At 40.2% G+C, this 13,615-nt stretch overlaps 1 non-coding gene across 1 annotated transcript; it reads right to left on the bottom strand.

Annotated features, from left to right (window-relative positions):
- Positions 1-12,129: 12,129 nt before the first annotated feature.
- LOC123812304 lies at positions 12,130-12,292 on the bottom strand. Its single transcript, XR_006784579.1, has one exon. It is a non-coding gene; the product is annotated as a U1 spliceosomal RNA (small nuclear RNA).
- Between the last annotated feature and the right edge of the window lie 1,323 nt (positions 12,293-13,615).

Raw genomic sequence — 13,615 nt, 5'->3', positions numbered from 1 at the left:
TGTTGACAAAATATTAACCTATTACTTGTACCAAAATTTGCCTTCTGAAGGGCACTCTTCCCTTTTTGAAAGATAATTTGAGAAGAACCTAGGAAAAAATCCACTTTCACTAATCCTCACGCTGCCGCCGCCACCACTATGGACTCCATGAATGCCAGCACCAAAGCTCAGGGGAAAAGGGCTGAAATTAAGAGAGAAGCTCTGCGGTTAAAGGGAAAAGCCTTTGGACCTCCTTGGGATATCTACAGAGGAGAAGGGAAGAGGAGGGAGGGGGGAGGAGAGGGGAGGGGATGGAAAAATGGGTGCCATTGATGGGTGCATTTTGAGCTGTAACTCTCACCTGGACATCTTTCATCACTTCCCCAAAACCTTCTTCAGTGAAGAATACCTTCACTTATACCTTGTGTGACTGGGTTTTTGTGGTGGAAACTAAGGCAGCCTTGTTTTACAATTGACATGGGTGACCCAGACAACTCGGGAGGAAGTAGAAGGCCAAGGACTCAGATGAGACTTGGAAAACAACTTCAGGTTGGTTCATCCTAGCTGAAATTTTGGTTTTTCACTTTCCATAGATCCAGTTATTAGAGAGTTGCAGGTAATTTTACTTATATCTTAAGGGGCAAGTATCCCAGTTGAAACCCAGTTACATAAGAGTTAGAAATGGCCACCAAGTTCATGTCAGGAAGCAAATATTTCAACCTTTTGAAATCACCAGATGACTGAGAGCTCTGATCTCCTGAGAAGGAACTGTCACTTACCTGATGTGGACACATCTCTTAGAAAGAGGAGATGTTCATCAGTGTCCAGAGTCACCTGGGCTGGGAGCTGGAGACCATAAACTGTGTGTGTCCTTCAAACGAGACACCTTGAGAGCTCCTGGGCTGGCTTTCATCTACACAGAAACCAGAAAAGCCAAGTTGGAGCCATTTCAGAGGCCTCTCTACGTAAATAAATAGGTAAATACAGGATGGGCAAAAGTAGGTTTACAGTTGTTCATGTGGAAAATAACACAATAATTAGGAAATAATAACACAAGAATAATCTCTGTGTTTCGGGTGCTCAAACTATAAACCTACTTTTGCCCACCTCTGTAAATAAATAATAGCCCTAGAGCTACTTTTAGTCTGATTCACATTACTTCATTCTCCATCTGAAGAATAGGGACTCTGATTAAAATAACACTTATATTCCATTTGGTTCTGGTCATCATTCCTCACTGTTACCCAGGAAACAATCTGAAGCTCTGCCATTAGTACAAAATCAATGTTATTACTCCATTTGCTCAGGAACTTAAAGGATTCTAGTCATCAATACATTTCTTTCATAATTCAAGTTTGTATCTTTTTTCTTTAACAATTTCCATTTCTGTTTGCAATTGCAATACTAAGTTGAGTTTCATTTCTTTCCTCCCTTTCTATGGCCAGTTCTCCTTTTCACTTATAAATCATTCATTTGGCCCATTTGCAGAACTAGCATAAATCAACCTCATGCTATTTGCTCTGAATAATTAGATGTTTCCTGTATGGATCAAACAGAAGGGCTTGTCATCAGATTCTTCACTAATGCATTTCTCTGTCTCTAAAAGAACAACACTATTATCTTCAGAAAAGTCACTCAACTTATCAGAAAAAATTTTGAAGAGAAATATATTGGCCATTTTTGCTTGTAATCTAAAGCCAAATTTTATGCTTGTCTTTGGCTCCGCCTGGAAGAGGACCATAAGGTAACACAGAGGTCCCTGTCGCCTGGCATGCACTAGGCGACCGAGTCCTCCTATCCCTTGGGAACAAGGACCGCATGCTTATCTCAAGGAGGCAAAAGTGAGACTAAAATCCCAGAAACACTAAGTTGTCGAATTCTGGGATATTAGGATCTTGGTATAATCTTTACCATATTATAACGTCGTAGAGAAAAGTTGACTGTTTTTCTATATCTGCGATGGTTTAATCTGTTCCAAACTACAATATAACCCAGTAGAGGAATGTTGACTGTTTTTCTGTACCTGCAGCCATGGAAATACTTGGCAAGAGGAAAAACTTGTTCTATAGCTCCCCCTGCTGGCCTTTCAGAAAATAATTTGTCCCCTTACCGACCAGAGCCCGTGCTTTGCCTACAGAGGCCCATCTTCCTGAGGAGCTAAACTGATAGGGAAATTAAGTCCACGCCAATTGGGAAAAACTTTTCAAGGAATCCAATGCTGCAAAAAATGAAAATGGAAGAGGGGCCTTCCCAATGGCGAGTCCAAACCAAACTGCACAGTCTCCAGACCACCTGACAAAAAAGTAACCCTGACATGGGGCCTCAGGCACGTGTACTCTGAGAAAGAATCCCAGGTGATTCTGCAGCACCTCCTGGTTGAGAACCACTGGTCCTAAATTCTGTTTTATCTTTAATGTATATTCCAGTTGCTACAGTTCAAATTTACATCTATTTTGCAGGGTGTGTGTGTGTGTGTGTGTGTGTGTGTGTGTGTGTTGGGAGGTGGGGAGGAATGCCCAATCATTAACCTGACCCAATATGCTTGGTTTTTTTAAGCGGCATCTATGGCCTTGCTTCCTCAGGCTAAAATCCCCAATTCCATTTTTCTTTCTTCACAGTTCCTATCTTCCCGAAATCTTCTCAGGACCCAATAATAGCAACTCAGCATTGTATCCAAGTTTCTGAAGTCTTGCTACTTTCTCCCCTTTGTTTTTCTGGTTTTCTCCTTAAGGGTTTTGCTAAGGTCAGTGAGTTCCCTCTGAAGCTGGTCACAGTGGGAGTGAAACTAACTTACTTAAAATGGTTCAGGAATGCTTCTTGGAAGAGCTTACACTTACGTGGAAGATGATATTAGCAAGGAAGCCATCATGGTGGCCAAGAGAATGTTCATAGCAGAGAGAATGGTATTCACACAGTCTGTGGAAGATCAATTGCCCATAAAATTACTCCAGCTCAAATATTTCTGCTAGTCCTCATGGGCTGTGTACCTAAGAAAATCACACTCCCTTAAAATCTGCATAGTTCAGTAGGTGTATAGCATAGCCTCTGCACCATGGTCTCTCGTCAACTCTCCACCTGGACATAGCAGTTTCCTGCCTTGTAGCCATGAATACTCCACCAAGCAGACCCTGCACCTGCTCCAATACAGTTCTAACAGGGACGAGCATCACTGCCATCCCCCTGGACTACCCTATTGTAAGCAGTGAGGCACAGGGCAGCAGAGCTGTGCTATGTCCTAGAAAGGAATGAGAGAGAATGACTCCCTCCCTTTTGTGTTAGGTATTGTAGGAGAAATCCCAAAGCAGCATTTCTTGAGTCTGATGTGTTACAGAATTTCCAGTTTTTCCTTCAATGTGGATATCTAGGCTAACAGCAGATTTAATTCATCACAGTTGTGTCCTCCTATCTCTAACCCCTCTGGGAAGTACATCTTTTTATTGTTTCAAACTCATCATGCTTGACTCCTTTCTCCCTCAGGACACAACCTCTCACAGCAGGCTTCTTTCAGACCACTTACCAGTTCACCAGAAATCCCCACTTATTTCTGAACATCAGCAGTAAATGCAGCTTGAATCCCGCACCCAGGTACAACATTAGTTAGAAGACTTATTAGCCCGAAATGCAAGTTAGCCATCTGTCAGACCTGTCCTCCAGTTAACCAGATATGTCCGAACTCATGTAATAGGCTGAAACTCCAATTGCAATTTCCATATTGAAAATAAATTTTTGTTAACAAAAGTGCTTTCCCTGAAAGTAATTTAGAAAAATGCAAAGCAGCTTCACATTGTCATGATGCAGTAGGAATTATCTCATCTTAATTGTACTAACTGGCATTTGCGGGGTTTTATCTTAGGGACTGGGGAGATGGTGGAGGAACATGTGTTCAATGTCAAGAACAGAAAAGGTCATTAATCTAACCAAGAAATCATTTCTTGGAAGTGTTTTAGTGAAACTAAAGAGAATATAAAAAGCATTTTTACAAGAATATGTTCATTTTTGTGTGTTATGCTCAAAATGGAAAATAAGATACACACAGAGTATTAACTTCAGAATGTATATACTGTAATAGATCACAAGATCTCAAGTTCTCACACCTGATTTTTTTAGGTCATTAAAAAGAAGATGTAAGAGAATGGATATTATTTTATGTCACTGAGATTTAAGAACTGAATTTGAGAACCTTTAAATTCTTTTTCATTAAATTCACAATTTATATAGCCATATAGAAAAATTAACACGTGTTAGTCACCTGATGAGTACCCCTTTTTTCCATATATGTTGCAAATTTTTATTAGCCCAGATTCAGACATACCCACCTTCTCGCCACCCACCTTTCCCTCTTAGCATCTCTTCTCTTTCACACTTCTTCGACTTCAGATTACTACTACCCTCCCACATGGACTTCTAAATAAGTCCTTTCAATCGACATCAGTTCTTTATTTATGGTAATAAATTGTCAGGAATACTTGCATTCTGTAGCTTTATTTCCAACTGTATCCTGAAAAATCTTCTTTTTTAGTGAAAACCCAGTATCAGCTGTCCAAGAGACCCAGGCAAACTTGATTCAAAACCCCCAGCTCCACAGCCCTCTTTATGATGTTTGTGAAGTCTTAAGTGTTGTTTATTCTCTTGGTAGTCTCTGCCAATGGATACCAAGTCCATGTGTACTGTCTCTGTCATGCATCAACTTGGACTTGGAAGTCAGCATGATTTTTTAATTTAACAGGATTTGCTACAAATTTGGAGTTAGGATGGATAGCACACATCCTTCCACTAATCCACATGCTCTCTCCCTCTCTCCTTCATTTCCCTGTACACACCCTGCAAACCTCAAATTCTTCCCTTCCTATTATGCAGAGCATTTCTTCTCTCTTATAGATGTTGCTCTGAAACTTGCTGATAGAACTCATCAAAGGAATCAACATAGCTGAGATCCTTCCATTCACCAGGGGCAACCTTCCTTAGAAGATAATTGGAATTATAAAGAATGGCTTTTCTCTTTTTGCCCCCAAATCAGGTGGTTCTGACAGTAGTTGGGAACTCTTTTAGAGGACAACCAATTTTGGTAATTTTGGTTGAGTAAAGACTACAGTTCCTGCCATCTTTGGAACACCATCAGGAAATGTGTTGGGTGAGGAGGGGCAAGAATGGCAATGGCATGGAGTTGGTTCTTGGCAAGGGACTGCACCCTTGCCCACTCAGCAAAGTATGGTCAGCAGTAATTAAGCACTGTGTTGCTGCAGCAGTGAGAGCAACTAACTACAATTTAACCAGCTCCCGAGAAAGAGAAGCTTTGGAGGATAAGGTGAGGCCAGTGCACACTGGCACTCGGCACACTTCTGATCGTTAATTGAAAGAAGTACTTCTTTCTTATATTATGTTTTCTGCATTTATTGCAAAGATAGGTTCACTACATTTTTCCTGGGCCATAGTTTAAACAATGCTTCCCAATTCAAAGAAAAAGTCAGACAACTACAGAGTTGTTAAAAACAATTCGAACTAATTTAACTAATGCTCCATCTCTTGAAAAGCCACCTTGTTAATTCATACTCGGACATCTTAGTCATCCTCTCTCTTCAGCTCTTCCATGCTCAGTATCTTCCATGAAGATGGAAGTTACCCCCAGGGAATGTTTTCTCTCCCATTCTCAACTCCCAACTTAAAATTTTGTGAAACCTACCCCACTAGACTCTTGTAGCACTCTAACTCATTTTTAGATTTGTTTTTCCCTTTGTTTCCAGTACAAATTCTCTAGTTAATGCTTCTCCTGTTCTCTAATAAACTAGATCCTTAAAATAAAAATGACTTTTGGGGAGGTAGGTAAAGAGGGTAAAAAAAATAGTAGGGAGGAGAGCATGGTCAAAGGGAAAAGGCCAAGTCAACAATGCTAGAATTTCCAGAATTCTCTTTATGGGCAAGGGGAGGGTCAGTGACAGGGTCAGTGACAGGGTCAGAGTTTACGAGTGCATATGCGTTATTTGCTTTCATTTGCATTATAAAAGGAAAATAGGATCTCTTGGAAAGGATCAAGGTGTTTTTCTTTTTTCTTTTCTTTCTTTCTTTTTTTTTTTTTTGATAGGGGAGAAATACCCCTTTACTTCTTTTGTATCTAGGTAAGGGGTTTTATTTAAAAAAAAAGAAAAAGAAGGAAAGACAAGTTCTAAAAATAAGGAAGCTTAGAGTGTGATTTTTCTGAGACTGGTCTCTCTTCAATATAGCTATTTAAGCAGGATCTTTCTATAAGAAGGGGCCACAATGATGAGAGTCTTAATTTCAAGTGTGAGAATCTTTGGAACTGTGAGGACTAATGTGAACTTGCTGAGCAAAGGCTCTCAGAGATCTTGAGTGTGACCTGGGGAAGGTCTGGCCTCTTCTGTCGTTTACTCTTTTGTTACTAAAATTTTAGTAGCATTTTTATGCAACCATCCAGAACTATCATCCCCACATAGACAAGAATTTGTCAGGTCAGGCCCCTGTGAGAACAAAGGGTGAAACCCTCTTGCCCCGGCTATGGATAAAGCCTCACTAAGGACCCACAAGCCAGTTGTGGACAGATCATCCCCTCAACAGCATACTTTCTGGAAAGCTTGGTTCACGGCTGAGCACTGAATATCAGAGGCATTCCTGGCTCTCAAGCAAGAGAGACTAACCTTAGGAGTATCCACGTTGTAGTCTTTCCTATAAGCCAGCCCCCAGCCTTTGTCACCAACTGGAGAGGTCAGGCTGCATATACCGCCACCAACCCTTCAGGCAACACCAGCACCAAGAAATAACAGTGAGTCAACACATGTGACTATGCTATTCACTCAACTTTTATTAATGCAAATTCAATCCAAATCTATAATAGCCCAGTAACAACAATAATCACTCAGAAACAATCAGCAATAACATCACACAAGAGAATTAGGGGATAATGAATCCAAGTCCCAAGAGTCCAGATCAAAGATTTGTAGAAACTGAAAAACTATGTTGATGCTGCCACTGCCACCTTCCCAGGACCCATCACCTAATTTCAAATGTAGCCTTCTTCCTTGCTTCCTTCCTCCTCAGTGTAAGTCCTCCCTTCCCTCACACACACTCATACATCACTCCATATCTCTTAACCAAAGTTATAAACTTAACATGTCTTTTTCTATACTTTTTATTATTTTTATATAATACTACACACATATGCATTATATATATGGTTTTCTTTTAATTTTTTAAACAAAAACAAGATTATTTATACATTTTCCTTCATCATGCTTTTCTCAGTCAGGAACAACCAGAGGAAATTTCTCCAAATCACCCCCATAGAACTCTCTTTCTTTCTTGTTAACAACAGCAGAGGGGTGCATGGGTTATAATTAATTTAACAATGGTCTTAGTGATGGCCTTCACTTTGGATTCTTGCTGCCACAGAAGCATCTGTGATAGACACCATTACATAGGCCCTTACATGTCAGTGCCTCTGTTTCTAGGAGATAGACACTCAGGAGTATATTTACTGGGCAAAAGTGTTTCTGATTATTGCAGGAATAAAGATGAGGTCATTTAATAGCCATTGCATCCCCTTCTAGCATGGTTTCCCATTGAAGTGAGGATGGAAAGCCAAAAATCCCAGACCCTGGTTTGTTCATCTAAGTAAATACACTTGTGCTAGATTAGATGCTCTATGTAAACTATGTGAGAAGTGGTCATACATGACATGTGCTGGAAGCATTTGATTCCCTTGGGGAAAGCTATGTTGGAGTTCCTTCCTACCGTCTTCTTTCTACTCTCATCCATGCCCATAACAGGTAATGGCAGCAGTGAGGTTTCCACTGGATCATCCATGATGAGGTTGGATTTCTCCTAGCTGCATTATCACCCCAAATTTCTTGGAAATTCTTAAGACAATATTTTATAATAAATTAAAACGTGCTAGAGTAGATTCTGTTGGCTAAAACAAATAATGATAATACCAAGTCTGAATGAAACTAGAAAAGTTGGTGTTCATGCTACCTGTCACTATCAGAACCAATAAATAGAGATAAGAATTGAATCTTTACGGGCACTTTATTCAGATGCTGGTGATCTGAGAAGATAGCAGATTATGTACCCTAAATATCTTAGCACCTCAATTCAAGCCAACCTTTTTATAAGAAGAAGAAAAAGGTAGGTGAGGAGTTTGGAAAGAAGGTTAATCAGATAAGAGTCATAGTCCAGTGGCAATTTTCCTAGTACTTCTTTATCTGTTAATCAGGAATCCTTTATCTGCACCCTGGCCACCACCGCTCAGTTGGTTGAGCATCATCTTGCAAAGCAAAAGTTCACCAAATTCAATTCCTGGTCAAGGCACATGCCTAAGTTGCTGGCTAGGTCTCTCGTTGGGGCGCATGTAAGAGGCAGCAGATTGATGTTTCTCTCACATGTTGATATTTTTCTCCCTCTCCTCCCCTCTCTCTAAAAATAAATAAATGAAATCTAAAAAAAATTTTTTTCATATATAGAATTCTTTTTTAAAAAAATATTTTATTTATTTATTTTTAGAGAGGGAAGGGAGGGAGATAGAGAGAGAGAGAGAGAGAAACATCAATGTGCGGTTGCTGGGGGTTCTGGCCTGCAACCCAGGAATGTACCCTGGCTGGGAATCGAACCTGGGACACTTTGGTTCCCAGCCCATGCACAATCCACTGAGCTATGCTAGCCAGGGCTAAAAAAATTTTTTTAAAGAATTCTTTATCTATGTCATAGACATTCCCCCTCTGGAACACAATGACTCAGATACCATCTCAATCACTTGCAGACCCCTGGAGCACAAAGGTGAATTGCTGATCTACCTCCTGGATCACGTAGGTCACGCATTCCAGTTCCTGGAAGAACAGCCTTCCACATGCATTAATCACGTAAGATTATCAACCATAAGTACAGCTAAAATCTTTAACTCTTGAGTTTCCCTTATGATAATTGCAGGTGACACTACCTCAGTGGAATGGGAAGATAGGATTGGTTATCTAACCTGATTGCAGCTGAAAGCTGTGGCAACCTGTTCAACTTCAGAGAATGGATTACTGGCATGGTTTATGGTCCACTGTGGTGGACAATTACTTCAACTATCATCTGTGGTTACCTGAAGGAAAGTACATATTAAAGATAGTTCCTTAGTGATCAAAGTGGCTGCTGTGATACACCATGTGAACGGCATAAGGAATATAAAGGCTGTGGCCTGGGCTGGCTATTTCTAATTGTGCCTAAAGAAAATGAAAGTCTTTGGGTATTAAATTCTTGTCTTGGTTAGAGAACCAGGAAGTTCCTATGACTGCCCTAAAATAATCTCTTCATGCAGTCCCACGTGGTTGAATGTATTATTGGATTAACACAAGGTGAACTCCTGTCTTGTCTAATCTTTTAAGTAAAAGCTAAGGCACCAATTGGGAAAGGGTGGTACCATGAGAATTGGAATAGGTAAATGGGAGGATCTGGCCAAGTACTTCAAACCCCCTGAGCCTCCTCCCCACCTCTGGCCTGTGTGCCTTTTCCTGCCCTGGTTGACACCTTTTCTATGACCTCACCTGGGATAATCACTTACAAGTGAATGCCAGTTCTATTCATACCCCTTCTATCTCCTCTCATTACACACAGACTTGTGAATGGAGTCACACAGTCCCATGTCCCAGGGGACAAATTACGAAGTCCAATCTTAAAAAAATTGCAAGATTTTGCTAATTTATTTCAAAACATGGATAATATATGTGAGCGTGAAGTTCAAGAGATTAAGGACATAATTTTACATTGGCCTAAACTTATTTAATTTTAGAGGATCTAACCGCTTGATTGATTGATTGAAATCCAGTGTGGTTTATGCTACATGAAGTTGAGATACCAGAAACTCTTTGGTATGACAGAGAAATCCAAAGATTTTGGTATTTTGTAGTGGATTTATCATCCACCCCTTTCTTGATTAAACCATTCAAGAAAGCTCAAAAAACCTTCCCTTCATTATGGCATAGAAAAGTACACTAGTGAGGAGAGACCCATATTTTTAAAAGGAACCATAGTAGCTGTCCTCTGTAGGTCAGGGGTGGGGTTAGATATTCTGCTACTGGAATGCATTCTTCAATTTCAATGGAGATAATCACATCCAGAGTGGCAGAGGCCATAGAGTGGCACTTAATCAACAGAGAAAAGTGGGCATGGATGGCTACTGTAATTGGCAGCAGGACTAGATGGCAATCAGAATAGTCTGACCCACAGGAAACTTTGATAGTGCCTAATATGGGCTGCTCAGAGCCAAAACGGACAGCCCACTAAGGTTCTACTTAAACTGTTTAACTGAAAAAAAAAGTTTCAGTGTACAAAGAGTCTTGACATAAGCCATCACAATGAAAATTCATGGCCTCTTAGCCATTTTCCATTTCTGAGTCAGTTCAATACCCCTCAGGACCCCTTGAATGAAGGAGAGATCAAGAACCCTTGAGAAAGGACCTGTGATAACTTAGATACATACAGTAATTCATTTTCCTAGTCTTCCCCAGAAAGATTCATGCTTATTTACCATGGTAACTGAATCTGGGGAAAGGAAAATACCCAGATCTCTCAAGAATTATCAGTTATTGAATCTTAGCCAAAGTTACTTCCTAAGGAACTTGAATTCCACTGTAGTCAACCAGTGAGGGTGGGGCTTATGAGGGCTAGGAGGCCACCATTCTTCTCACAGTGGCCCAAAGTGTCTTCAGATCCATCCTGTGTTCATTTTCTTAGTTCTTGAGTTTATAGTGGGAGTAGAGATACTTAGCTACTGGTAGAAAAGAATGCATTGGTCTCTGACCCATGAAGCCAGTCTATTATAGTAGAAAGAACCAAAGGAAGGTCTTAAGATTTTTCCCTCCCTACCAAAACCATAAAGACAATACCACATCCCTTGGGGAAATTTCAGTGACTAGGCGCCATTGAAGACAAAATATTTTTACGTGATTATTCTTATCACATCTCCATTTCACTCACCTGTTTGAAGTGTGTCTCAGATCATTTTATTGGATTACCATAAGTTTGTTCAGATGGTAATTTTAATTGTAGCTGCTGATTCAAACGTGATCTCTTTACTGGAGAAAAATCAACAAATTTTCTGGTAACTGATAGGCTGTTACTGATCTTGAAACTGGAAAAGGCTGCTGGTCACTACCAGAACCAATAAGTAGATAAAGATTAAATTTTTACACGAGCTTTATTCAGATGGCCAGCAATCTGAGAAGACAGCAGTTAATGTAGTCTCAAAAACCATCTTAAAATCTCATTTTCCCTGGCTGGCGTAGCTCAGTGGATTGAGCGCGGGCTGTGAACCAAAGTGTCACAGGTTCAATTCCCAGTAAGGGCACATGCCTGGGTTGCAGGCCATGATCCCCAGCAACTGCACATTGATGTTTCTCTCTCTCTATCTTTCTCCCTCCCTTCCCTTTCTAAAAATAAATAAATAAAAGTCTTTAAAAAAAATCTCATTTCAAGCCAACCTTTTTATGAGGAAAAGAAAGGATAGGTAACAGGTTTGGGGGAAAAGGTTAATTGGATAAGAGTTGCTGTCTGGTGAAATTTTTCTAGTACTTTTTTATTGTTGATCAAAAATTATTTTATTTTAATTATATTTTATTGATTATGCTATTACAGTTGTCTGGATTTTCCCCCTCTGCCCCACTCTATCCAGCACCACCTACTTCCTCAGGCAATCCCCCACCATTGTTCACATCCCTGGTCAAGTATATAAGTTCTTTGGCTACTGCATTTCCTATACTCCACTTTACACACCCATGGCTATTCTGTAACTACCTATTTGTACTTATTAATCCCCTCACCTGTTCACCCATTCTCCTCCTTCCCACTTCCATAGGGCAACCATCTGGTAACTAAATTTTCTCTTGCTGCTTTTAAGACTCCCTCTTTATTTTTAACTTTTGGCTTTTAAATTATATGTCTTAGAGTGAGCCTCTTTGGGATCATCTTGTTTGGGACTCTCTGCACTTCCTGGACTTGCATGTCTATTTCCTTCACCAAATTAGGGAAGTCTTCTTTCATATTCTTTCAAATAGATTTCCAATTTCTTGCTCTTTCTCTTCCCCTTCTGGCACCCCTATGATGTGGATATTGGAATGCTTGAAGTTGTCCTAGAAACTGTTTATACTATCCCCATTTTTCCCCCAGGGGAGGTCATGAATACAGCCCCTCACTACCACAAATTATGCAGTCAAGTTTCCCACATTTGGAGAAATCGCAGGGATCAGCATATCCAGATGCAATGGATAAGTCTCACCCTGGAAAAACCACTTTCACGATGATGGTATCTCCCCTGTCAAGTAAGTATGTATCCTCATTTTGGGGGGTTCTTTTTTTCTTCTTGTTGTTCTGCATGGTTGTTTTTTGCTTCCTTAGTTTCCAAATTTTTTATTTGATTCTTGGCTTCATCCACTCTACTGTTGTTTCCCTGTAAATTGTTCTTTATTTCAATTAGTGTGTCCTTTGTTTCTGACTGGGTCTTTTTTATGCTGCTGAGGTCCTCACTAAGTTCTTTGAGCAACCTTATAACCACTGTTTTGAACTCTGCATCTGATAGGTTGCTTATCTCCATTTCTTTTAGCTCTTTTTCTGGAGTTTTGATCTGTCCTTTCATTTGCCCATATTTCTTTGTCTCCTTGTTTTGGCAGCCTCCCTGTGTTTATTTCTATGTATTAGGTAGAGTAATTTTTTAAAAGATCTTATTTATTTGCTTTTAGAGAGAGCGAAAAGGAGGGAGAAAGAGAGGGAGGGAAACATCAATGTGTGAGAGATACATGGATTGGTTGCCTCTAACATGCCCCAAGTAGGAACCTGGCACACAACCCTGGCATGTGCCCTGACTGGGAATCAAACCAGCGACTTTTTGGTTCACTGGCCTGCACTCAGTCCACTGAGCCACACAAGTCAGTGTTCTTCTACTATTCTATATAAAGTGGATGTTTTGGTTAGCTGATGCTGTATAACAAGCCACCACAAAATTTAATGGCTTAAGTACTGACCAGTGTGGCTCAGTTGTTTGGGTATCATCCCACAAAGTGAAAGGTCACTGGTTTGATTTCTGGTCTGGGCACATCCCTAGGTTGTGGCTTTGGTCCTATCATAGGCTACCAACTGATGTTTCTCTCTCACCTCAATGTTTCTCCCCCTCTTTCTCCCTCCCTTCCCTTCTCTCTATAAATAGATAGATAGATAGATAGATAGATATTTAAATTTAATGGCTTAAAACAACAACAACAACAATTTATTACTTTTCACAATTCTATAAGTTGACTGGATAGTTTTGGTTCACATAGTATGGAGCTAGACTATATTTTTCCAATAAATTTATTTATTTTTTAAAAAGATTTTATTTTTTTAAGTTTACTTTTAGAGAGTGAAGAAGGGAGGGTGAAGGAGAGAAATATTTATGTGTAAGAGAAACATCCATTGGTTGCCTCTCCTAACCCCCCAACCAGGGACCTGGCCTGGCCCAGGGCCCAGGGCCCAGACTTGTGCCCTGACAGGAAATCAAACTGGAAAACTTTCACTTTGTGGGAGAACACCCAACTCACTGAGCCACACCAGTCCAGGCTCCAGTAAATCTAATTTCTAATTGAATTTGTTGGGGTTACATTGGTCAATAAAGTTATAT

The sequence above is a fragment of the Phyllostomus hastatus genome, unplaced genomic scaffold, assembly GCF_019186645.2.
Source record: "Phyllostomus hastatus isolate PE091 unplaced genomic scaffold, TTU_PhHast_1.1 phas_scaffold_78, whole genome shotgun sequence".
NCBI classification, from domain to species: domain Eukaryota; kingdom Metazoa; phylum Chordata; class Mammalia; order Chiroptera; family Phyllostomidae; genus Phyllostomus; species Phyllostomus hastatus.
Note: the sequence above shows the minus strand (reverse complement) of the source record. Positions and strands in the feature narration are given on the sequence as shown.